Source organism: Vespa crabro, chromosome 24 (genome assembly GCF_910589235.1).
Source record: "Vespa crabro chromosome 24, iyVesCrab1.2, whole genome shotgun sequence".
NCBI lineage: Eukaryota > Metazoa > Arthropoda > Insecta > Hymenoptera > Vespidae > Vespa > Vespa crabro.
In genome coordinates this window covers 742,129-767,825 of record NC_060978.1, presented here as the reverse complement: position 1 = coordinate 767,825, position 25,697 = coordinate 742,129, and the positions used below count along the sequence as shown (strand labels likewise).

The 25,697-nt window shown below is 36.6% G+C and overlaps 1 long non-coding RNA gene across 1 annotated transcript; it reads right to left on the bottom strand.

Annotated features, from left to right (window-relative positions):
* On the bottom strand, window positions 1-25,697 carry LOC124432340. Its single transcript, XR_006944232.1, has 3 exons — window positions 25,574-25,697; window positions 4,655-4,905; window positions 1-2,627 (listed from the first exon to the last, which is right to left on the bottom strand). It is a non-coding gene; the product is annotated as an uncharacterized LOC124432340 (long non-coding RNA).

The following is a 25,697-nucleotide window of genomic DNA, read 5'->3' as shown; positions in this document are numbered from 1 at the left end:
TTTAATATTTTTTTTTCCATTTAATTTAACAAATCTGTATTTTTTTTTAGAAACTACACATACGAGTATCACGTTTCACTCACGTTTCGCTCTATAACCTTCTATAACTAATATAATAAGAATTTCTTTGCGTTCTACAATTAACATTAAATGTAACATAATTTTGATCGAAATTAAAAAGAATTAAAAAATTAAAAATTAAAAAAAAAAAAAAAAAGAAAAAGAAGAAAAAGAGAAACGAACAAAAATTAATTGTTATCGTACATTCTTTTTCCTTTTTTTTCTTTTTTGAAAATTTATCCGAGCTTCCTTCGAGACTAACACACACACACACACTCACACACACACACACACTCACACACACACACACATACGCGCTCACATATACGCACGCACGTACGTATCTAATAACTTTTACATGATCTTATAGTAAATCGTGTCTGTTCGTTCAAACTGCGTCGTTTTTAAAGGGTTAACATGTCAATTAACGAAGCCTCTTGAATCTTTCGTACCGCAATCTTCGTTCCACCGTGTTCGTAAACGAACCAATTCGTAACCAAGTGTGTCTCCTTTTCGTTTATTAATTGAAACACAGGCTGGTCTCTTCCTCGTGGGGATACATAGTCGGAGCCGTTTGATCCAGAATCCTTCGTGTGCTCGTAAAAGGTCGGCGGTCGGTCAATGAACCCGACATACACGACAGGGTTCCTACATACGCGAAGTACCATAAGCGTCAAATTTAAAAGATCGAATATATATATATATATATATATATATATATATATATATATATATGCCGAGAATAGAACGATTAATTTTCTTCTTTCATTTATATTATCTTTTCTATTCTCTCTTTTCTCTTTTTCTTTTCTTTTTCAATTTTCCCTCTCCCGTTTTTATTATCTTTCATTTTTTTAACCTTTTTTTCTTTTCTTTTTTCTTTTTTTTTTTTAATTCCTTAATCTCTCTCATCCATCCCTATCACCAATTCAATCCAATCCAATCACCCGCCCCCTCCCCTCTCCCCACTCCGTCCTCCCGTCAGTCCGCGCCAGTCGCGATCTAATGGCAAGATTATATAAATTGACGGGATTTATATAATGAAATCATCGGTATATAACAATGGTGTATTATCACGCGAGAACGTCCTACGACACAACAATGGCATAATACATCGATCTCCTCGATTACGACGCACCTAAGCGATGTACAAACGTCATATTCCTGTCACGCATCGTCGGTTCACTCTGCATTCTTTCATAATGAATCCCGCGTCATTTCAATTCGATCCTCTCCTACTAACGCATCATATAAACGTATATATATATATATATATAGATATATGCATTTAGGTATAAATGTGTATGCGTATATATATATATATATATATATATATATATACCTACATATTGTACTTCGAAAGGCGTATCATTTCGAAATTGGGATACGTCGTACAAAGTAGGAGGACTTTTTACGCGAGAGATGTGATTCTCTCTCATTCTCTCTCATTCTCTCTCTCTCTCTCTCTCTCTCTCTCTCTCTCTCTCTCTCTCTCTCTCTCTCTCTCTCTCTTATCTTTTTCTTAGGTTTGCAGGCAGGCAGGCAAGCAGGCAGGCAGGCAAGCGGACGGACGGACGCAAAGGAGCGCAACGGAAGGAGAGCGCAGAACGTACGAACCGGTCTCTCAGCTTATATATCCATGCGGTAATGTAATTGCGCGTGTGCGATCGATCGTGTAAGTGCAGAGCTCATGCGTTCGCTTAACTTTACCTCGCGAAACCGGGGCTGCAATTTCTGATTGTTTACATGCGAGGGCATTGCCCGGATGCCGCCGCTTACCTTACACACATTCCAGGTATCCCACCTCCTTTCTTTCTTTCTTTCTTTCCTTCTTTCTTTCTTTCTTTCTCCCTTTCTTTTTGTCTTTCTTTCTTTCTTTCTTTCTTGCTTACTTACTTACTTACTTTCCTCCTCTCTCCTCCTATCCCCTCCCATCTTCTCACCACCACCATCTTCAACACCTCTATCACCTCCTCCTACGGTTCGACAACAGCAGGTCGAGTCTCGTGGTACCGAGCCGCGCCTCTCTAGTTGTTCATAGTCGTTCCTAGTCGTTCCGATATCACTCCTTCCTTCTTTACTCGCAGTTTCGTACCAATTGCCGCGAAAATCTACCTACGTATTTCTTCTCCTTTCCTCTCTCTCTCTCTATCTATCTATCTATCTCTATCTCTCTATCTCTTTCTTTTTCTTTTTCTCTCATTAGAGTTCGACGAACCGCCTTCTTTCGCGGTTATCATCGTCTTTGAAGTTGAACCTCGACGACAACGACGACGACGACGACGACGACGACGACGACGAAGACGACGACGACGACAATGATGACGATGACGGCGATGGTAACAGGAGAAATTTCATTATCTTGCTCCTCACTGAGAGACGCGCGGACGTGTCCCGAAATAGAAAAGAGCGAATGCGAGACTCTTTCGAATCGTGCCGATTGAGAAACTCCTCCGATGCCTTTTACTTACTCACTCCTCCTCCTCCTCCTCCACCTCCTTCTTGTTCTTCTCCTCCTCCTCCTTCTCCTCCTCCTCTTCCTCTTTGCCCTCCTCTTCTTCCCTTCCCTATAAACGACGTCGTGTTCATGTTGAAAAGAAAGAAAAAAAATGAAGAATGGAAAAAATGAAAAAAGCTCTCCTACGTCGATTTATCTTCTCACATCGTACAATAGACTCATTTCTCTTATCGAAATTACGATTTATATACTTTTGCGAAAAGTAATGTACGAGCTCGATCTATTATTGAAATATATATATATATATATATATATATATATATATATATATATATATATCTTATGAACGAAAATAAATGTATTGGTAGCATTGAATTATCGTATTACCTTTGAACTTCTACGTACGTATATTTAATTGACTAAAGAGATCGATATAATTTATTTGTTAGTTAATTGACGATTAAAAGACGGATGAATTATTAAGAAAACGAAAAAAAAAAAAAAGATTATTAACGTAATATCTACGTCATTCTCGTATTCCATTGAATCTTCCAATTTATATCGCTTTGTAGAAAAAAAAAAGAAAAAGAAAAAGAAAAAGAAAAATACGCTTTGATTATCGAAAAACACGAGGTTCTCTCTCGATCGATTTTCATCGTGCAACATCGTTCGCATGCAGATCTATACCTAGATCTTCGATTTAATTCAAAGTTCGAAAGATTTACTGACGCTCTCCTCTCACTCGAGTGGAGTTCTAGTTATCGTTAGTCTCCCACAGCCGGAGAGGACCTTCGGGGTCGTTGAACTCAAAGTCGTCGTTCACCCGTTGGGTGACGATCGACGATAAAGATCGATATCTTGATCATCGCATTTATCTTCACGTACGCCGAAAAATATAAGCTTTTATATACTTCAATATTCTTATCTTTTTCTTTTGCCTCTCTCTCTCTCTCTCTCTCTCTCTCTCTCTCTCTCTCTCTCTCTCTCTCTCATATGATCGATCATTTCGAGCGAATCGATCGTTTCTATTCTTTTTCTTTTCTTTTTTCTCCCCCCTCCCCTCTCCGTTTTCTCGTTCTATTTTATTTTTTCCAAATCGAGAACACCACGAAGGAAATTTAAAACATGAAGATCGTGAAGCCTAATTTCAATGTGATCGTTATAAATGTTAGAGAATGAAGGACAAGAAAGGTATAATAGGTTAGTCCTTTCTTACGAGAAAGGAAACGAAGCGAAACGAGCTCTCTCACGGATAGTACGGACGATGGTTCCAATTCGAAGTCATCGATCCGTGATATATTCACGATCTTCCGGCGTAGGAATGGCAAGTCGAATGGCGATAACGGATACGTTATTCCTTCTTTTCATCGATTGACGTCCTTCGATATTTCCTTCTGGTGAACGCGAGGGGAATCGTCGTCGGTCGATTTCTTTTTCATATATTTCTCTATTGAAGTTTATCCTTCGGAAGCGGAGAGGAACATTATTGCCGCTGTTGGCTGCATCTTGCTCGGCGAGCCGAGCCGAGCCGAAGAATCTGGGTCAGAGTGGGACCAGGTAAATGTAGCGGTACGCGCAGGGCACAATGACGACGATCTCGTCGTGGCCGAATCCTTAAACGGTTGACATCGTCAACCCACGCGAGACTCTCCTCCTTCTCCTCCTCCTCCTCTTTCTCCTCCTTCTTTTGAATATCCTTTTCTTGTTCCATTATTCTATTCCTATTGGTTGGTTCAAATAGATCGAACGAAAGAATTAGACAAAAAAAAAAAAAAAGAAAAGCAAGAATAAATAAAGAAAGAAATGGGGGAGGAGAAACAGGGCGAAACGATGAAATAAAAAAAAAAAAAAAAAAAAGAAAGAAAGAAAGAAAGAAAAAGAAGAAAAGAGGCGGAAGTGGTTGAGGCATCGATCGAATAAAAAAATAAAATAATAATAAAAACGTAGAGGAAGAAGAAAAGGTTCTTTTTTTCTTTTTTCTTTTCTTGTTTTTTTTTTTTCCTTCTTTTTTTCGGCGGCCGTGAGAGAGAAACTCGATTGGTCGAGTGGGACACGACTTGACGCCCAACTACGATCGGCCCATACGTATTTACGTTGTACGTACATAATTACGTATGTATGTACGTAAATACGTACGTAGAAGGCGAAAAACGAAGAAACGTGAGGTAAACTTCGAAGGATCCGCGCTATGGTTTCCAACAGGTTTCGTTTCTAACGGCTAATAACGGGGCCCAGGTGATTTTGGGAAGCCCGTTATTCCTCTCTCGTAGTGCCTCTCGACTCTCGACTGCGGTCGCCCGTTAGAAATCGGGTCGACCCTCGCTGATAACCTCCTTGCTTTCCTGCCACCATTACTACCGCCATTTCTCTCCACCGCCATTGTGCGCCTGAAACAGAGAAGAGCATAACGTAAACTATATCTATCTATTTATATATTCTATTATATCAATCTCTATAATAATATCTAATATATCTATTTATATCAATCTTTTCAATATCTATATATATATATATATATATATATATATATTTTTTTTTTTTTATATATATATATTTGTGTATATATATTTATCTTTTCAATAAAACATTTTCGGACATAAGTTTATGTAAACTTTTCTCAGTAATACGTAATAATAAATCTCAGTAATACGTAATATGACGTTTGATCCCATACTTTTTGGACTCCCTGTGTATATATATATATATATATATTTTTACTTATTATTTGCGAGAGAATTAAATGTCATGAAAAAGGTCATAACCAAGTAATTAAATCATGGAAAGAATTATATAAATAATTAATTAATTAATGAAAAAAATAATAAGCATGTAATTAAATAAATACGTGATTTTCTTAAAACGATCGATATGTACTCGCGATAAGTATACTCGAGAATACTAATATCGATAAATCGAATTACGTAGAATCTTAAATAAAATCGATCGTTCTTCCCAAAAATACAACCGGCTTTGGTTTGCTTATCTCGCGACGAATAATACGGACGATTCGAGGAATCGCGATCGGCAAGAATCGGCAAGATATTTGGCAGGCCGTCTGTTACGCTTTAATGACTTCTTTCGTCGGTAGGTTCAACGAACGATAACTGGAACGAGTTTGTCGCTATGTCTTCGAAGTGGCAAAGGTGCTTGCTACTCGTACTTGTTACTACGATACGATAATAAAACCGTATTGAAAGTCGATTAATCCACGATTTAATCTCGATGATCTTTGATCTCTTTCAAATTTTACTTAATTTTAAAGGAAGCATTACACCTTTATCTTTTATAACTTTTCAATGATATCTTAACTCAACGATCTTATGTATCGTTTTATGATAAATTCTAAATCGAGTATATTTATCGTTCGAAAGTACGAGTTTAATGAACCCTATAACAATCGATTTATTAGCGAAAATGAAATCTTATCGATCATAAATCTCTCTCTCTCTCTCTTTCTCTCTCTCCCTTCTCCCCCTCTCTATCCAAATGTCTTTAACGTCCTTTTACTTATTTCCTTTCTCGCATGGGTTTTAATCTTTAAATCGACTTGACTCTTCTATCGCGATGGACGATGAACCTGCACGATTTACCGAATCGCAATTAGAAAGTTGAGCGATTTCAGGTGTGCCTTTATCGCGAACGAGCCGGGACGGAAGATGATGCTCGAGAATGATTATCATGTTACGAGTATTCCTTTAGCCTCGTAGAAAACGATGAATAAGAAACATAACGTGACGATAGAGAACGAAAGAGAGAGAAAGAGATAGAGAGATAGACAGATGTCGTACTATAAATAGAGTTATATAATTTCTTCTTGACGTATCAAGAAAAATGACAAAAAGACCATTAGATAAAACGTGTTTCTTTTAATATACATCTCTCCTTAATAGTTCTACGACATTTTAATTCGATCACTCATTGTAAGATCGTTGACCCGAATCAATATTAATGATAATCTTACTTGACGCGATCGTTAATTTTATTTATAAGAACTAAATATTGCATCATAGCAAATGTTGATTATCGATCGATACAAATATTTTCAAACAAACACGTTTACTTACTTTTTCTTTCTCTCTCTCTCTCTCTCTTTCGTCATCGAAATTTATGCAATCTTTTTGAAGGAATACTTCTCTTCTTTCGGCGGATGGGAGGTCGGGGGCGGGGGCGGGTGCGACGGGAGAAGAAGGGGAAAGGAAAAAAAAGAAGAAAAAAAAGTAAAAAAGGGCATCGTATTTTTCTTTCTTTATTCTCGCTTTATTATGTGTTTGTCTCTCGATTTTAACGAATTTAACCTTTGAATTTGAAAAAAAATCGAAGCAGAACGGTCCGACAAGAAGAAGAGGAGGACCTGTCCGAGATAAGCCGAGACACGAGTTGAAATAATTCGCGCAATCGTTAGGTTGACTGGCCGATCAATTTTGTTGGGCTCCTCGTGCCGGCGGAAATAACAAACAAAATGGACAAAGAGCAAAAGCAAAGCCGCGCTCGACCCCTATCCAAGAGAAGGCCATCGCGATCAATGATCCTCCGACTCGAATTTAATCGATGAATTTCTCGATCATCGACTTCGTCTCGGATATTTACGCGTTTCGGTACACGTGCCGTACGCACACAGAATCAATCTTTTCGTTCGTCCAACTCCTCGTAATTTGCTTCTTTTTCTTTTTTCTTTTTCTTTTTCTTTTTTTTTCTTTTTTTTTTTTTTTCTTTTTTTCTTTTTACTTTCTTTTTTTTTCTTTTTTACTTTCTTTTCGTTCATTTCTTACGTCTGCTGACACGTCATCGATAATAAATGGTAATAACAAGAAATATATCAAAGGATACGTACACATATCTAATCATTTTCCTTTATCTTTTTTTATTGCCTCTTTTTTCCTTTTTTTTCTTCTTCTTCTTTCGAAAATAACCTATTATTGATTTACGTTATTATTAATTTATATCGGATACAACGATCCGTTGGACTCAATAATGCAAAACGCTTGGCTCGCTCGATTAATTCCAAGAAACAGAGAAATATCCGTTTTTCTTGTACCTCTCCCTCCCTTCCTCCCCGTACCTTCTAAGCTATTTCAGGAGAACGTTGTGTCGGGTGAACATTAAAATGATCGTTATAGTGAATGAATGATAATTGTCCAAATAGTTTGGCGCGATTACGACGAAGGAGAGATGTATCTTTTAATTGTTTTCTTTTTATTTATTTTTTCGTCTTTTTTTTCTTTTTTTTTCTTTTTTTAATTTTTATTTTCTTTGCGTTAATTCGCGCGCGCACGCACGCACACACACACATGCGCGCGCGCGCGCACTAGACATCCTGTCTTAATAATCGATAGAGGACGATAAAAAAAAAGAAAAAAGAAAACCAAACAAAACAAAAGACCGCGACATGGATTAGTTAACGGGTGGAGGGAGGATGGGAGGGGGTTCTCTGCTCTAACAATTAGACATCGGAATGGAAGTCAACACGTGCGACTTCAATACTACGTACCGTACGTATGCTTTCTATTCTCGATTAATATTATTAGTTGATTTTAGAGGCGTCATTTACTTTTTCTTTTTTCTTTTTTTTTGTTTTCTTTTTCCTCCGTAAAAGTATATATATATATATATATATATATATATATATATATATGTGTGTGTGTGTTGAAGATCAGTAGTAACCTTTTGAACCGTGTTTGGCCTTGCGTTTAAAAGTCGGATAAAATTTCCGAATGATATTGCGAAGCAACCGGACGATTCGAAAGGTGCTCTTCTTGCGGATCAATGGCTCGTGTGCTAATCGGTAGGCGGTGCGTTTCGATCGAAGTAACTGCAATTGCGATGCGCTCAACGTTCGAGGCTTTCCCCGGCGGAAAAACGGATTAGGTACGCTTTTCTTTCGAGGAGGACGTCGATCTCTCTCCCTCTTTCTTTCTCTCTTTCTTTCTCTCTTTCTCTCTCTCTCTCTCTATCTATCTTTTTTGCTCTCTCTCTCTCTCTCTCTCTCTCTCTTTCTCTGTTTCTCCGTCTCTCTGTCTCTCTCTCTCTCGTGCGCACGATGCGATATGATGCAAACGTAAATACGAATTTAGATATGATGATGCGCGTGATTGTTGCGCAAGGGGTCGTCGATCAGGTCGTCGATCAGGTCGTCGATCGTTTCGTTGACGAAACCGATTGCGATATCTCCAATTGGATTGGGAGGATGGAATTCAATGACTACAAAATAAATCGTTGAATAATCGTTGATATTTTCTGAAAATTCGATCAACGTTCAATGTTCTCTTTACAAATCAAAAAAATTTCTCACGATATCAATGGTTAACAACGAGGTACTTACTTAGTTAACTTACCTTATCCGTTATTTCAATTTATCAGCAAACATTAATTACACGACTCTACTATTAATCTTCCTTATACATATATATATATATACATATATATATATAATATATTAGAGTTATCTTTGACAAATATAAAAATGAGAGAAGTTTGTTCGTTATCGACAACTTAAATCCGTCAGTTAATCGTTCCTCGAGTACTTTTTGGACTAACTAAAAACTACCGATAACTATATTGTTGACTTGTTACCATGGGGTCAATGACCACGTTGTCGATATCTTTTTATTTTAGATCTATTATCGATCCTTATCTGAATTAATAATTCTTCAAACAATTGTCGTTGGCAGTAGTATAATAATAATAATAGTAATGGCAGTAACAGTAACAGTAGTAGTAGTAGTAGTAGTAGTAGTAGTAGTAGTAGTAGTAGTAATAATAATAGTAATAGTAGTAGTAGTAATAATAATAATAGTAATAGTAATAGTACTAGTAATAATAATAGTAATAGTAGTAATATCGTTGATAAAATGATTAGCTAACGATACTAAGTAATTATTTGCTCTCGATCGAAAGTATCTATATCACTGTGTAAAAATTTGTATAACGTATCGAGAAGGATAAAATAAAAAATGGAGAAATAGAGATAGAAAAAAGATTTCGAGAGAACGAACAAAGAAATAAACAAACAAAACAACGCAAAGAGAGAGAGAGAGAGAGAGAGAGAGAGAGAGAGAGAGAGAGAAGAGTGACTCGTTTGAATCGATCTTGAGTGGAGGATTTGACAAAGAGAAGAGAAAAGTATCGGAGAGAGCACTTACGATGCACCGGACGAGGTCTTCCCTGTAAACGAAGTGTATTTTCCTCGTGACTCTCGAGGCTCGCGCGACGATATATTGCGAGCACGTGTACTACGTGCGCGTACGTAACCGTCGGGATAATGGCGGGTGAAGGACCGAACGATGTGTCCGTACGGATGGACTGGTAGCCTGGTTGCTGCTCGCTCGCTTGCCCGTTACCATCACTGACCACTACCAACGGGTCAATGAACTCCGAGGTCTCCTTTGTAGCCGAAATTTTCGACGAGTCTTCTTGTTGGACCCGGCAAGCAACCCATCGCGAAGAAGAGAAAGAAAGAGAAAAAAAGAGAAAGAGAAAGAGAGAGAAAGAAAGAGAGAGAGAGAGAGAGGGTGTATGTTTTTCTCTCTTCTTCTCTCTCTCTCTCTCTCTCTCTCTCTCTCTTTCTTTTTCTTTCTCTTTCTGTATGTGTATATATATGAGAGAGGGAGAGAGAGAGGGAGAGAGAGAGAGAAAGAGTAACTCTTTCGAAGCCTCTCTCCAACGAGAGACGTCGACGACACGGAGGTCCCTTTCTCGTCTTTGGAACACCGATCACTGAACCCACGCTAATCGAAAACATCTTTTAAAATAGACATAGTCTTTCATAAATAAACTATATATATATATATATATATACTTGAGAGAATTAATTTACGTAATATTTGTGTTTCGTGAATATAAATATTTGATATAGATATATAAAAATCAATATTAAAAATACTATTGTATATCCTGATGTAAATCAATGAATCATGGTTGAAATAATAAATGCAATGTATGTAATTCGAAATTTGTTCTCGTCGATACGACAAATTGAATGACCCAGTGACGTTGATCGCGGGAATAATGCCGAATCGTCAGAAATATTCTCAATTACGTACTCGTAAGCCGTTCGCGATCGCTGACTCTTAAAAGCCATGTGCTTTTGGCGATCGATGGTGTCACAGAACCTCACTGTTAGAAATACACGTGGATATAAACAGGGTTAATACGTGATGAAGGACAAATCTCGATGGGGTATATACCGTCAATGAAATTATTCAATTTTCGAATCGTCCTCTCTATACAAACGGAAGCGTTCTATTTGCACGGTATAAAAAAAGGTCCTTTGTTTGTCTCTGTATTCGTAATTCGCGACAATAATATTCGCACGTAAACATTGCGTATAAATCGTTATATTCCTTAATCAAAATCCTTGAGGAACATTTTCAACGCCATTCTTTTCTTTTCTTTTTCTTTTTTTTTGTTTTTTTTTTTTGCCAAATAATTGTCATATACCTATTAAAGTATTTATTATGATTCTTCGATATAATTGTTCGAAATGTGTTTGAAGGAAATATATAATAGATCGATCATTGTTGGCTCGACAATATTATAATTTTACGTTTAACTCGTAAGCAAATAATACGTACGTTGTAGCTCGTAACGGATAAGTAATAGGTCAAATTATGCAACATGTACAAGGCTTAATCCGCATTATTATCGAGTAGTCGATCACAAAGCATCGGAGTCTTTCAATGGAAAGGATCGTCGGAATCGCTGAGTCGATTATTTTAAAGCAGCTTTACTAAGCAACGAACAAATCGCATTATTTGCATTCCTAAGGTCCGTCTTTAATTAAAACAGGGACGCGCAAATTGCGAAAATCGGCAAAGCCGACGTTAAATCTTTCTTTTCTTTTTTTTTTTTCCCCTCCTTATTTTCTTCTTTTCCTTTTTCATTCCTTCCTTATTTCATTCGTCGCTCACAATTGCCTATCGCAAATAAATAATTGTTTAAGACGATAAATAAAAATAATAATTAATTTATTAATATGACTTCGAAATCGATCATTCGATTTTCATCGAGTTTTCTTTGAAGATTATCTTCCCTCGTATGAATATAAAAAGAAAAGAAAAGAAAAGAAGAAAAATTGTTCGATCGTTCGGTCGTATATTTTTGTATCTTTGTACGAGGCATTCGATATAAACTGATATTACTTTAAAACAAGTAGACGAAGAAAACATTAAAGTGCAGTTTGACTGACTGCAGTCCGTTCCATAACTATACTATCTGATTAACGATCGATGTTCGTTGCGTCGAAAGTTCTTTTTCCTTTTTTTTTTAATTCTTTTCTTTCTTTCTTTCTTTCTTTAATTCATCCATTTATTTTTCTTTACATCAGCCGCGGGTGTTAACCCACATATTCGATAATGTCTATTCGAATAGACTTATCTCGATATAAGGAAGTAAAAACATTTTCTTTCCAAAACCATTTAATTTTACATAGTACATAGTTAATATACATATGTCTGTTAATATATATCAAAGTAAGGTGCTTCTTTGAAATCTGGAACGAGTCTCTTTTATCGCTGACACATCGACGTTCTAATTAAAACGATAACGTTGCTGCCATCGCCGTCACCGCTGCCGTCATTATCCGAACATTTGCTCGAAGGAACGATCGAACGTTTAAATACATAGTAATACTTAGAATGTAAAATATGTATATATATATTAACCCGGGGGGTACTATACGCCGTAATTACATTTGGCTACGTTTGCAATTAGAACGCAGCTGTTCGCATGAGATAATGTTTCTAACGCGGACTATCCACCGGTTAAAATCCTGTCTTACGTGTCACGCGATAACCTGGAAGAAACATAATCCAAAACTACGCATTAAAATCACGCGATAAATACGCGACAATAACGCGTATTTAGTATATACCTTACTAAATATCGTTGATTTATCTAGCAAAACGAATCGCGTGCACGAAGTTAACGTTGAAAATAGAGAATGCATTGCCAACACATATAACTCTCTTTCTCTCTCTCTCTCTCTCTATATATATATATATGTGTGTGTGTGTGTGTGTGTTTGTGTGTATGTAGTAAGTACCTATGCCCCTTAGGGAATTTGATTATCGGACGAAGATGAACGAATCGGGAGGTTCTTGTGAATAATTGCCAAAAAAATGATAGCCTCGTTGAGACTAATTTGGAAACATTTCGAAATATTTATTGGACACTTTTCAATTGTTAATTAGAAATTTTCAAAATGTTATCGAAGAAGTACGTCACCGTGTTACATATTCCATAATGAAATAATGACAATAATTAGAAACGTTCTTATGAAATTAAAATAAACGATGAATGAATGGGATGAGAACGCGATACGGAATACGTTCGTAGTCACGTTATATACGGCGTTTATATGTATTATTACTTCGAAATAAAATTTTCAAAGGAAAATTTGGCCGATGAGAAGATGAGATGGCGACGATGAGATCGAACGATGAGAACTCGCCTCTCGCGATACTGCGAAACGAGGCGAATAAGAGCGGCGCTTCGAGCGAACTCGACAAGCGAGGTGAATGACCGGCAAAGTGGCCTAAGTGCCGCACTCGGGAGTACCGTCTTTTTCGTCCCTACTTGTGACGATCGATGTTTTCGTCGATGATGACCCTTGCGTCAGAAGCTTAAACTTCATCTTCCTCTTCCTTCTTCTTCGTCTTTTTCTTTTACTTATGCTTCTAAATCTTCGTCCTCGTCCTTCATCCTCTTCTACAACAACAACTACAATAACTACTACTACTACTACTACTACTACTATTATGTTGAACTAACGAAACAACGTTGGCTCCCTTTTAGCCGACTGACCGAAAGCTCCGAATTCGTTTGACTTCGTGAACGGCAAGAACGACACGAGGAAGAGCAACAGCCAGTTGTCTTTAATTTGGGAGGTCATCGAACCCGTGGTTTAAAGGCCACACTCTTCTTCGACCTCCTCTTCGACCTCCCCTTCGACTTCGACTTCAACTTTTTCTTCTTTTTTTTTTTCTTTGCCCTGACTCGCATACGCTTCCGCGATTCGAACCTCGTGAGATCGATTCGACGAAGATTCAATGGTAATAGACTTTCGTCTCGGTCCATATGACCTATTGCTATCCATTCGATGATATTCCAATAGAGAGAAAGAGAGAGAGAAAGAGAGAGAGAGAGATTGAAGCGAAAACTTACTATAACGTAAAATTTAAATCGAACTAATAGTATTTTGAATATACGAAATCTCTGTAGATATCTATATATGTGTATGTATATATATATATATATATATATATATATATATATATATATATATTTCTTGTCAGACGAGAAATAACGAAAATATTTTTGTTTCATTTTCTAATCATCTAATAAAGATTTTTATCTTTAGTCTGCTTCTATCGAGACACGTTATACGAGCAAAGAACATCAATTATTAGAATCCTATGTTCTTCCAACTATGTAAATACTAAAAAGAGAGAAACAGAGAGAGAGAGAGAGAGAGAGAGAGAGACGGTAATCGAATAAATTTCAAATCGTATTTACATACACAGCATCTATAAGCTTCGATAGAACGCTCTCGGCGAATTTGACTACTCGACAGAGGTCATCGAACTCTAAACTCGCGGGTTGCGATCGATTGGTCGATATCGACGATATTATTAAAAATATGCTGCTCTTCTCCGTCTTTTACGATGAACTTTACGTGCACGCGTTTTGCAATATCCCATTTCCTTCTCTATGAGAACGTTCAACTTATAACAAGACAAGAAGAAATATCATAGGAATTCTTTATGATTACAATTTATTCTACGTTATTTTATCATTTAAAATTCGAAAGAAATTTATTTCTAAATTAGATAAGAGAATTAAGAAATGGAATATATTTGGAAAATAAAATTTATCGAATTTAACGCACTTGTGACTTTCCATAGACATTCAATATCTTCAATTCTATTCTAAATTATCTTCTATATATTTATATATACATACACAAACACACACACACACATATACATTTATATATATATATATATTATATATTACGTTTATATTATTATTATATATTGAATTGTCCCGAAAGTTTCTTTCATCTTTTTAAAATACTGTCAAATAAAACAGCTGCGTGCACGATAGCGAAAGAAATTTTCGGAACGATTCAATATATAAATATAAAAGAGGGGGAAAAAAAATACAGTAGAATAAAAGTAATCAATTTGATTAGAAGCTCCTCCTCCTCCTCCTCCCATCTTTTCCCAACGCTTCAATAATACGTACACACTTGATTCCTTTGATTTCTCATGGAGATTTCTCAAGAAGACGAAGACTAGCGTAACATTTTCCATATACTCTTAAGGATCTTGGCTGTGTTTATAAAAAGAAAAAAAGAAAAGAAAAATATTAACTATAATAATAATCAACAACAACAACAACAACGACAATAAATACCAACACCAACAACAACAACAATAATAATAATAATAATAATAATAAAATGAATAATTTCATTAAATACGAGTAAAATGGACAGTAAGAGTATCGAGCAAGTCACGTGGGTTTATTTTGTAAGTGCGAAATTCATCGTAGCCAAGAAGGCGGGAGGAGTCAGAAGGATCGGCGCGGAGATCGTCGCGGAAATCGGTGAGCACGATGGGTTCAAAGACCTCAAGAAACGTACCGGATGAACGGGGAAGTCTAAGGAGGACGCGAGGAGTACCGCGTCGCGCCGCGCCGGCTACGCGAGGAAGGCGTCAGCGTCCGCTCGTATATTTTGCGCGCGAACGCGCCTTATTACGTCACGATTCGCGCGGCCGATCGCACCTCTATCTCCTCTCCTTATATCCTCACGATTCCCTCGGCGCTTTCTCTCTTTCTCTCTCTTTTCTTATTCTTCTTCTTTCGATTAAACGCAAACGCTCTTCTAATCATATTAATGTTTCGGATATTGAAGATGGATATACATACATATATATATATATATATATATATATATATATATATGCATAATGCATGGTGACGTACGATTTAAGAAAAAAAAAAAGAAAAAGAAACAAGCAAAAATTATCCACTTACGTGAAGTCAATGAACAACAAGAAGAAGAAGACGAAGGAAACAAGAAAGGAACAAAATGAAATGTAAAGAAAGGAAAGAAAGAAAGATAAATAATCGAGAATCTAGTTAAGATCGAGATCGTATCGATATGTATATACGTACGTATTTATTTATATAAATACGTACCACACATGTAATGCATAATCGTTTAATACGATAATTGACGAACGATATACAATAAAAAAAAAAAAAAAAAGAAAAAAAAGAAAAAAAGAAAAAGGAGAAAAAAAACGAAATAAATTAAAAAATAAAGAATTATATGTATATAGGTTTCAACATTACAAAAGGAATAATTAAGGTTGTTCGATTGCATTACCCCGTTACAATCAACGTACACGAGATAATTATCTAAGGAAGCTACTAGTTAAAAAAAAAAAAAAAAAGAAAAAAAAGGAAAGAAGGATTGATCATAACTCGCATGTGTAATCGCATGCATACATATATACATATATATATATATATATATATATAAGCAAGCGTAACAAGTAAACGTAAACACCGTGCAAAGGAAACACAAAAAGATCGAGTTTTTCAATCGGTATTCAATTTGTCTCGGCAACTTGAGTGTCCGCAATAACCTGGGATAGTACAACGTCTGTAATTAACGACTCGTACTTCTAACAATCGCTTTTATTATGTATAACCACGAGAGAATATGATACTTAATTACCAAAGGATGGAAACATACGTATGTACGTACACGTTAAAAGAGGTGGGAGGTGAGTGGACGACAGATAAGTGGGAGGAGGATAAGAGGATTGGGGAGGAGGAAAGAAGAAGGAAAAAAGGATGGTGAGGGGAGGGATGGAGTGGGGTGTGGAGAGTAGGGAGAGAAAGACAAACGAAAGGTTCAGGTTTGTTGTTGAGACAAACGCGATCCGAGCATTCCAAAGGGGTGAGCAAGTTTCCTGCGAATTTCCCGTCGGTCTCTATCTTTCTCTATCTATCTATCTATTTATCTATCTATGTATATATATATATATATATATACATATATATATTTTTTTTTCTTTCTCTTTCTTTCTATTTCTATCTCATATTCTTTCTCCTTGTCAAACTCGAAGAAACAGGAATCGTTTTTCCACGGAGCGTGCTCGTGCGTAAAGTCACGTGCGCGCACGCGAACAGCCGTTTTGCGCAAAGAGCAAGAGACGGCGGCCAGAGCGCAAAGGGGGCGCGTACTCACGTACGAAATGTCGCTCGAGCTCGGGCTCGCGCCTTTCGCTCGGTATAGATAGAAGTGCAACAACATCGGCCAAGGGGGCAATGCACCTGCGACAATAACAACAACAACAACGTGGTAGGGAGACAGAGAGAGAGAGAGAGAGGAGATGAGAGGAGAAGGGAGGAGGAGAGTGCCGATGAAGGAGAACGTTTAAAACGTTTTAACGATCGGGTAAGAAAACGATCATCGGTTATGCCGTTCGCACCTAAATAAGCTACCCCATATAAAGCTCGATTTAGTTGTCAGGCTTACCCATGCGATTCTACGTGACTCCCTCCTAATGGCATCCATAGCGCGTCTTCACGATCCGCTTTACGATCGTAGATCGTCGATCGCGTTGCACCGTTCAAAGCCGTTGTTATATATTGCTTTTCTCTCTCTCTCTCTCTCTCTCTCTCTCTCTCTCTTTTTCTCTCTTTCTATCTGTTTGTCTTTATCTATCTATCTATCTGTCTGTCTATCTGTCTTAACTTCTGTTTACAATGGGTTATGCAAAACGAATGAATAGGAAGGACCGAGCACGTGTAACCGAGGAAACAAAAAGAGGATCTACGGAGTGTAATGCGCGAGCACGCTTGCCGCCATAGTAATGCACGTTGAATGGACGGGACGGACGGACGAGCGAGCAACAGAACGAGCGACAGAGCAAGCGAGCGGTCAATGCTCGAGTAACCCCAGTCAACAGTAAAAGTGACAAACGCTAATGTACCGTAGACGGAAAAAGAACGGACACGAATGAACTCGGGAGGGAGGGAACCCTTTTTTCAACCCTTCCGCTTTATTCCTTTTCTTTATTATTTTTTTTCTAAAAATCTACGAAACGAGACGAGAACCAAGACTCTCTCCCTCCCTCCCTCCCTCCCTCCCTCCCTCTCTCTCTCTCTCTCTCTCTCTCTCTCTCTCTCTCGCTCTTTTTGATCATTTCGAACGACGATCTAACTATCTTAAAAAAAAATCATTCAATATTCGATCTTATTCGATTTTATTTCTACGAACAATATCCGACGCCCATAAAATTATCCTGGATGATAATATTTTTCTATTATATAATAAAATAATAATGACAATAATAATTCATACCGTTCGTAACGATCTATAAAGATCGAGTATGAAAAACATATGTATATATGTAATGTATGTATATATATATATATATATATATATATATATATATATGTATCGATCGGCGAGAAAATGAAATCATTGAATTAATGGCGATCACACCGGCGAGGTCGCTTTTAACGAAACTAGAACAAGAGAACGCTAGTACAATCCCGTTCGCGGAAATTTATTGTAAGAGGGAGAGAGGACGATGAGGTCGGCAAACCACGGACGGCAAAGAATTACAAGCGCGCAGGGTGATTGGCAGGGATTGGCTCGCAACGAGATCGAAATGTCAACGCGAGTCTGTCTAACAGGAAACCTCGAGGAAACGTTCCCGTCTCTCCTCGCCTACCCCCCTACCCCCTTATCCCCTTACCACCCCTCTCCCGCCCGATCAGGAGCGTATTAACTCGACAACGAGTAAACGAGCCAAACAAGAAATCCGTCGTTATATTATCATTTTCATTCATTTTCATTCGTAGGTACGATAATCATTGATTTTTCCTCCCTCCTATACGTTTGATTTTATAAAATCTATCTGTAGATCATCAGATAAGCGTTTGTTTAATCGTTAGATTTCATTAAACGAATCGTGGCATTAATTTAAACGATTAAAAATCATGAAACTTACGATAGATACGTAAATAATACTCTTTGATATATCGTCGTACTATGAAAATATATATTTTTTCATCTTAGTTGGAAAAAATGATAAATAAAAAAAGTTACATTTGTAAGGGATCGATCCGTTCCTGTATGAGCAGTCGTTTGCACCGATAGATCGGTATGCGACGGTACTGCGCACTCGCTCTTATTACGATCCGAACCTTCGAAAGGACGTTGACCCGCAGGTACTCTACCGAGTCTATAGGCACGCACATATGTGTTTGGTAAGTGTTACTCTCTGACAGCGAGTAACCCACTACGTCGTACGATCTATTAAATCATTCGATCAGCCAAGTAATTATAATATCTAAGTAAGTACTTACTTAGGAAGATACTGGAGACCGATCTTAGATTAATACTAGATATCTTTTATTTCATCAAGATCGTATATTAGTATCTATGTTTGTATTTATGTATCCTACGTAAGTACTATTTAATTGAGTAGTAAGTTATCTAAAAAAAAAAAAAAAAAAATTCAAAATTACGTTGAAATCGTCAAACAGGAAATTATATTATGTGGTGTCTCCGAAATATGAAACCTCGTCCTCGACTGGATAAACAAAAGCGAGTGAATATTATCAAGGCACGGTTCCATTCACGCGATATGATGCGGTATAACATGCGGCTTGCCGCGTGCCAACAAATTACTTTTGTCTCTGTTATTATTTGCCGATCGGCGAACGGAACATATATATATATATATATATATATATGTATGTAAGTACTTACCGGTAATCCAAGGATTTTTCTATTCTCGAACGACACTTACGATCACTTTGCGCCGTTCCATCGGGACGGTTCCAATTTGTGATCGATGGAATTCGTGTAAAAAAAAAAAAAAAACAGGAAAAAAGAAAAGAATCCTTAATAAATTTAAATATGATTTTTACTTAACGAAGGATTACATTACTAACGCTATTCGAAGAATTATAAAATGATATCGCGGTTTATAGTGACGCGGATATCTCATAAAAAATATACTCGAGACTATCCGTGTTTTTTTTTTCTTTTCTTTTTTCTTTTTTCTTTTTTTTTCCTTTCTTTCCTTTTTTTTTTTTATTATCAGCTTCCATTTTCACGGTATTCCGATATTTTCGTCTACTTGATCCCATTTATGCATTTTGAAACAAAGAAGCTTTTATTTTCGTATCGTTCGCATGCATCGTAGTAATACCTCTACGATCATATAACTGCGAATAATACGAAAATAAATGGCCGTCATCGTATAGAATGGCGACGTAATGCGATACGAATAGGAAGTTAATGGAAACGCATGCGACTGTCTGAAAAAAAAAAGAAGGAATCCCTTCGATTTGAGTTTAACTTTCCGGTTTAACTATCCTTCGAATTGACTCGGATTCGATGCCGGAATTCGCATCATTGAAAATTAATACTCGGTATTTTTATATGCCGAGAGTTGTAGAGGATGGGCGGGGGAGGGGGTAGGAGGAGAAATCTGCAAAAAAGATGAACAAGAGACGCGCCATGGCTGACGCCGACGTATCGTCGAATTACGTTTTGTTTTTGCTTTCTTTCTTTCTCTTTCTTTCTTTTTCATTCTTTTCTGTTTTCTTTCAAAAAACAAAAAAAATCCAAAGATGCATTATTAAAAACGATCTATCTAATTAATGTCCAAATATACGAATTTTTCTTTTGACTTTTGGTTCATGGAATTATGATCAATATGAATTCTTAATGAATAAATTGACACGCCTAGTCGTTCAGTGTCCATTTTATGGATGGATATACCTCCATCGTGTCAATATATTAAAATTCTTTTCTGTTTAACATTTTCTTTGGCGGATGACGCAGATGCGTGAGATTATATTATTCGTAGAACTATTGCATTCGTGCGTCAATTCGCGAGTGGGCGGAAAAAAAAAGAAAAGGAATGATGAAGATAGAGAGAAAAAGAGAGAGAGATAGAGAGAGAGAGAGAGAGAGAGAGAATCGCATCCAGAGATGAGTGTCATAGGAAATAAGGTAATTTTCAAAAAAAAAAAGTTTTTACTGCTCGATATACAAATATAAATATATATGTATACATAGATATATAAATATATATGCATGCAATAAATGTATACAATAAAATGCAAATTACAATGTTTGAAGGTATAAGGTCGCGTCCGAGTAAAAAAAAAAAAGAAAAAAAAGAAGAGAGAAGCAAAAATGAAAAAGAACATATTTCTCATAAAGGATCTATGACCCGTATCAATCGATCGTACATATCTATGATAACTAAATGAACGTTTAATAAACTAACGAGATTTTGCGCTAATAGCAAATTAATAAATCTGAAAGAAAGAGAGAGAGAGAGAGACACGCGTTTAATATTTCGTAGAATCTTAATAAACCCGGTACGAGACATAGTAAAAAGAAAGAAGAAGAAAAAAGAAAGAAAAGAAAACAAAAAAAAAACAGTCGTTTCGATCCTTTGAGGAAGAAAGTGATTTAGCATTGGATGTCTTTGCTGTTTGTATACGAGCAAGTGTGTTCACAGGCATATATACGAGCGTATACAGAGACGTGTGACATCAAGATAGAAAGAGAAGGGGGATGACGAGGGTGGGAGTGGAGTGGAGAGGGGAGGGAGGGTAAACACGCACGTCGAAAAAGGAAAAGACAGACAAGAGGACGAAGAGAGAGAGAGAGAGAGAGAGAGAGAGAGAGAGAGAGAGAGAGAGAGAGATAGAAAGAGAGAAAGAGAGAGAGAGAGAGAGAGAGATAGAAAGAGAGAAAGAGAGAGATAGAAAGAGAGAGAGAGAGAGAGAGAGAGAGAGAGAAAGAGAGATTGTTAGACGTAGCGCGTTTACTACCGTTTACACTGAGAGCGACAGTGATTCTATATATGCTCCTCTATGTTGTCGTTAGTGACGCAATTACAATCGAAGCCCGTTGTACTATTTCGAAATAATCTTAGGATATTTCATTGAGATCTCTCGACGTCGCCATTATTGAAATAAACTCTTTGTATCCCTTATGAGGATCTCTTCGTTCTCTTTTTGAAAAAAAAAAAAAAAAAAAAAAAAAAAAAAAATAGGGAAAGAAGAAGAAAAAAAGGAAAAGAAAAGAAAAGAAAAATAGAGAGATATACTTGTTTGAATTAAAAAAAAAAAAAAAAAAAAGAAAAAGAAAAAAAAAAGAGAAAAGGAAAAAAAGAAAAAAAAGAAAAATAAAAAGGAACGAGTAAAATTTTATATCGCTATTCGTCCCGTTTTAATCGGGATTAATCGAGAAGCTTAGAACCAAGGTGTCAACGTTGTTAAACGTTTTATTGTTCGACGTGCGAATAAATGATTCAAAGCGTGCATGTATTACAATGATTACAAGAGAGTGATACGGTGAATTAGCAAAAGTGAGCGGCACCCTTTTTTCTTGTCCATGTGTAGTGTAAGCATGCACCTTCCTTTTCTTTTTCTTTTTTTTTGTTTCTCTCTCTCTCTCTCTCTCTCTCTCTCTTTCTTTTTATTTATTCTTTTTTTTCCTTATTTTTCTTTCCCCCTTCCTTCTTTCTTCCTTTTTTTTTTTTTTTGTTTCGATTGTTACGTAATTTCACGCGTGCGTTTGTATACGCATGAATAGCCGATGAAAACAGGAATGCACGTTGTATAATCCCAGGGTCGTCGTAATGCGCCCTGTTTTCTTTTTTCTTTTTTTTGTTTTGCTTTTTTTTCTTCTTTTTAAATTCTTTCTACCACAACACTTTGTGTATCAAAGGAAGTGGTTACAATCGTTCATGATATATATATATATATATATATATATATATATATATATATATATATATATATGTATTTAACAATGATATCTTTAACAATGATATCTTTTGATCGTTCGTACGTTTCTCTGCGTGTATGTTTTCTTTTGAGTACGACTTCCATAATTTATGTTTGACGATGAAAAAAAAAAAAAACATAATATAAACATTATATTTCTTAAAAACATTATAATTCGTTCTTCCTTCTTTCTCCCTCTCTACCCTCCTCTCTCTCTCTCTCTCCCTCTCTCTTTCATTTTATTTTCTCATGGCCGTCAATCCAATTGCCTCGTTTGCTATTTCATCGAGCACAGTAACTCGTTGGGTTAAGCTCGTAATACAGGAAATGATGTTACACATCTACATTCCAATATCGTCCAAAGATTCAAATTTCCCTAACGTTTTCATTCCCACCCTATATATATATCATCGGTGAAGCCGTAATAATAGTAGTAGTAGTAGCAGTAGTAACAGTAGCGGCGTCGTTTAGAGTCAGACAATCGATGATACGTTTTACATTGTATGTTTATGCATTTATTGTCGCGTATGTCGATAAACAAAACACTCAAGCGATTTAACATTATTATTACGTTTGAGACGCATTAACGATTAGCATACTGGATCGACCATGCGGGGCCGCGTACTAGTTGCGGTTTTAAAAATACACACCAGACTGGCTGCTATTCATTCTTTTAAACGAGGAGATATCTATTTAATTATACATATATACGATATACAGAGACGGGAAATAAATGCGAAGTAACGAAATGAAGGACGGCATTCTTAATGTTGAGAAAAATATTATTACTTATTATTGCGTCTTTAATAATTAATATCATCTATCCCACCTATCTTTTCGTCGTTGATAATCTATACGATATAATATATATATATATATATATATATATATATATATATATAAAAATTATACAAATATATTTCCTTTCGATTTCGATGATAATTCTTTTAAATTTTCGAAACGATTCGTCGATCGTTCGATATAAATCATTGTTTACAAAGAAAATATTTTGCGGACTTCGAAAAATTTTATTCCTAGCTTTCATCTAATGGCCAATTATGTTTTTGTTTAATGAATACAACAAAAAAAAAGGTTTTACATAAATTTTAAAGACACGTTCAATTAAAATTAAATACCCATTACATTTTAAAATCATTTATTACATATTCTTACGAACTAATATATACATATATATATATATATATATATATATATATATATATATATATATATATGAGAATTCTCCACACGTGATTGACCACAAGCTCTGAAATGAAAATCACGAGAATTATCGTGGAACCGTCCGCAATGCGTTAAGTTGTTCGATTAAACTAATTATCAAATAAAAAAAAAAAGCTATTTACGAACGACCTTTCCATGCATTCTCCTTATCTATTTTCCCCTTAAAATTACTTATTTCACGGAAATTCATTTAAAACGGTTCTAACTGCGGAACAAATTCCACGTTCTATCTCGCACGATATCTCAGGATAATAAAACTTTAAACGCTCCCACGTGCGAACGAGATCTTACATGTATATACATATACACTCACATTATTCGCACATGCGTACAAACAAACAAACACACACACCACACACACACATACACAACATATACATATCTTTTCTCTATTTGTGCATGTATGTTCGTTCGGGTCAAGTATCTCGCAGGACCGATAGCTCCCTCTGAAGTGGTCACGAGGACCTACCCGTGCAGCCGGTCAACGCGGCACGTTTCCGCCACGTGTGGCGTGCGAGATTGGTAATGGTTATCTGTCCGGTGGAACGAGATGGCGAATAAAATATATTTTACGGGGCTTATAATCCTTGATCCGATCTAGCGCGCTCACGTTTTCGTGCGAGACGTTAACTCAAGTCTAGCGGAGGGCAATGAACGCGGAAAACGCGCCCAGCGTACTACGGCGAACGTACTTGCGGCTTTTATAACGCATATACACAACACCATATACTAGAAACCTATATATACGTATTCCTATCTATGCACGTGTGTAATCGTGTCTATCGTCTACCGTGAATGTAATTCCGCATCGTATATACACGTGCTTCTATGAACGTATATATATGGATATATATATATATGTATATATATATATATATATATATATATATATATACACTTCCATCATGGACATAGCCCCTTACTTTGCTTCGGTATAATTAAGGAGCGCCAATCCGGAAACTCCTTTCTCTTTTCCTAAAAATTATCTCTCCTAACATGATTGGAGGGAGTCGAGAAGAGAGGGAGGGGAATTAAGGAAGGTAGTAAACGAAAGTAAGTCGAATGACAAATACGATAGTTTTCGTACGATACATTACCATGAAACAACGAGATAATACTGATAGTTCGCGTTTTTCCGCATAAAGTAAAGAAATGAAAGAGGTCTTACGTTATTATTACGTATATTGTAGGACAAACGTAATCGTCAAGGTAAGAGAAAAAGTACGAACAAAAAAGGAAAGTTCAAAAGTTCGTCGTAATCCATTGGTAAGTGGTCTCGATTTGAGACAAAGATGATCGTACAATTAAATATGTAAAAGTTATTTATTTGGCCCTTTTGATTCCTTTGACTCCCACGTAAGTTTTTCAATATCGATCAGAGTTCCTGATCAAACGAACGAACGAACGAACGAACGAACAAACAAACGAACAAACAAACAAACAAAAAAAGAACTAGATAAATACGGATGATATGATCGGAACGAATTATCATTTACTTATTTTTCTTTCTTTTTCTTTCATTTTTTTTTTTTTTTTGTATCAAGGACCCTATTGTTCATGCATTCGTGATGGACATGAACGAAGCGCGGAGAGTCGAAAGTCCTCAAAGAATCAAGATTCAAAAGTATATATATATATGTGTGTGTGTATATATATATATATATATATATCTATTGGTCCTCGCTGGTAAACAAGGGTTAAGGTCGCGTCGACGCGTCCAAGCTCTCTCGAAGGCGATTTCGCTCTCAAGGACAACTACGAACGGCGAATAAGACGCAATATCTTAGGACACGTGGTGACCGATGCGCACGTCTCCAACCAGTCTGAGAACCGATACGGAATCCCAAAGAGAGAAGCGCCGTTGGCTTGTGCGTGAGCTCCACAACACGTAAGTAAGTATCTATCAGCCCCGAGACTTCTAAGAAATTTATCCTCTCACTGGAATGGATGATGCAACCTTCTTACCTTGTTTCTGTCTTGCAAGCTTCCACGCGTAGGATATTCCTCTTCCTTCGATTGACGGGCATCACTTAATCACTCTCAAATATGACTCAAAAGAGACAACGAAGGAGGAGAGAGAGAGAGAGAG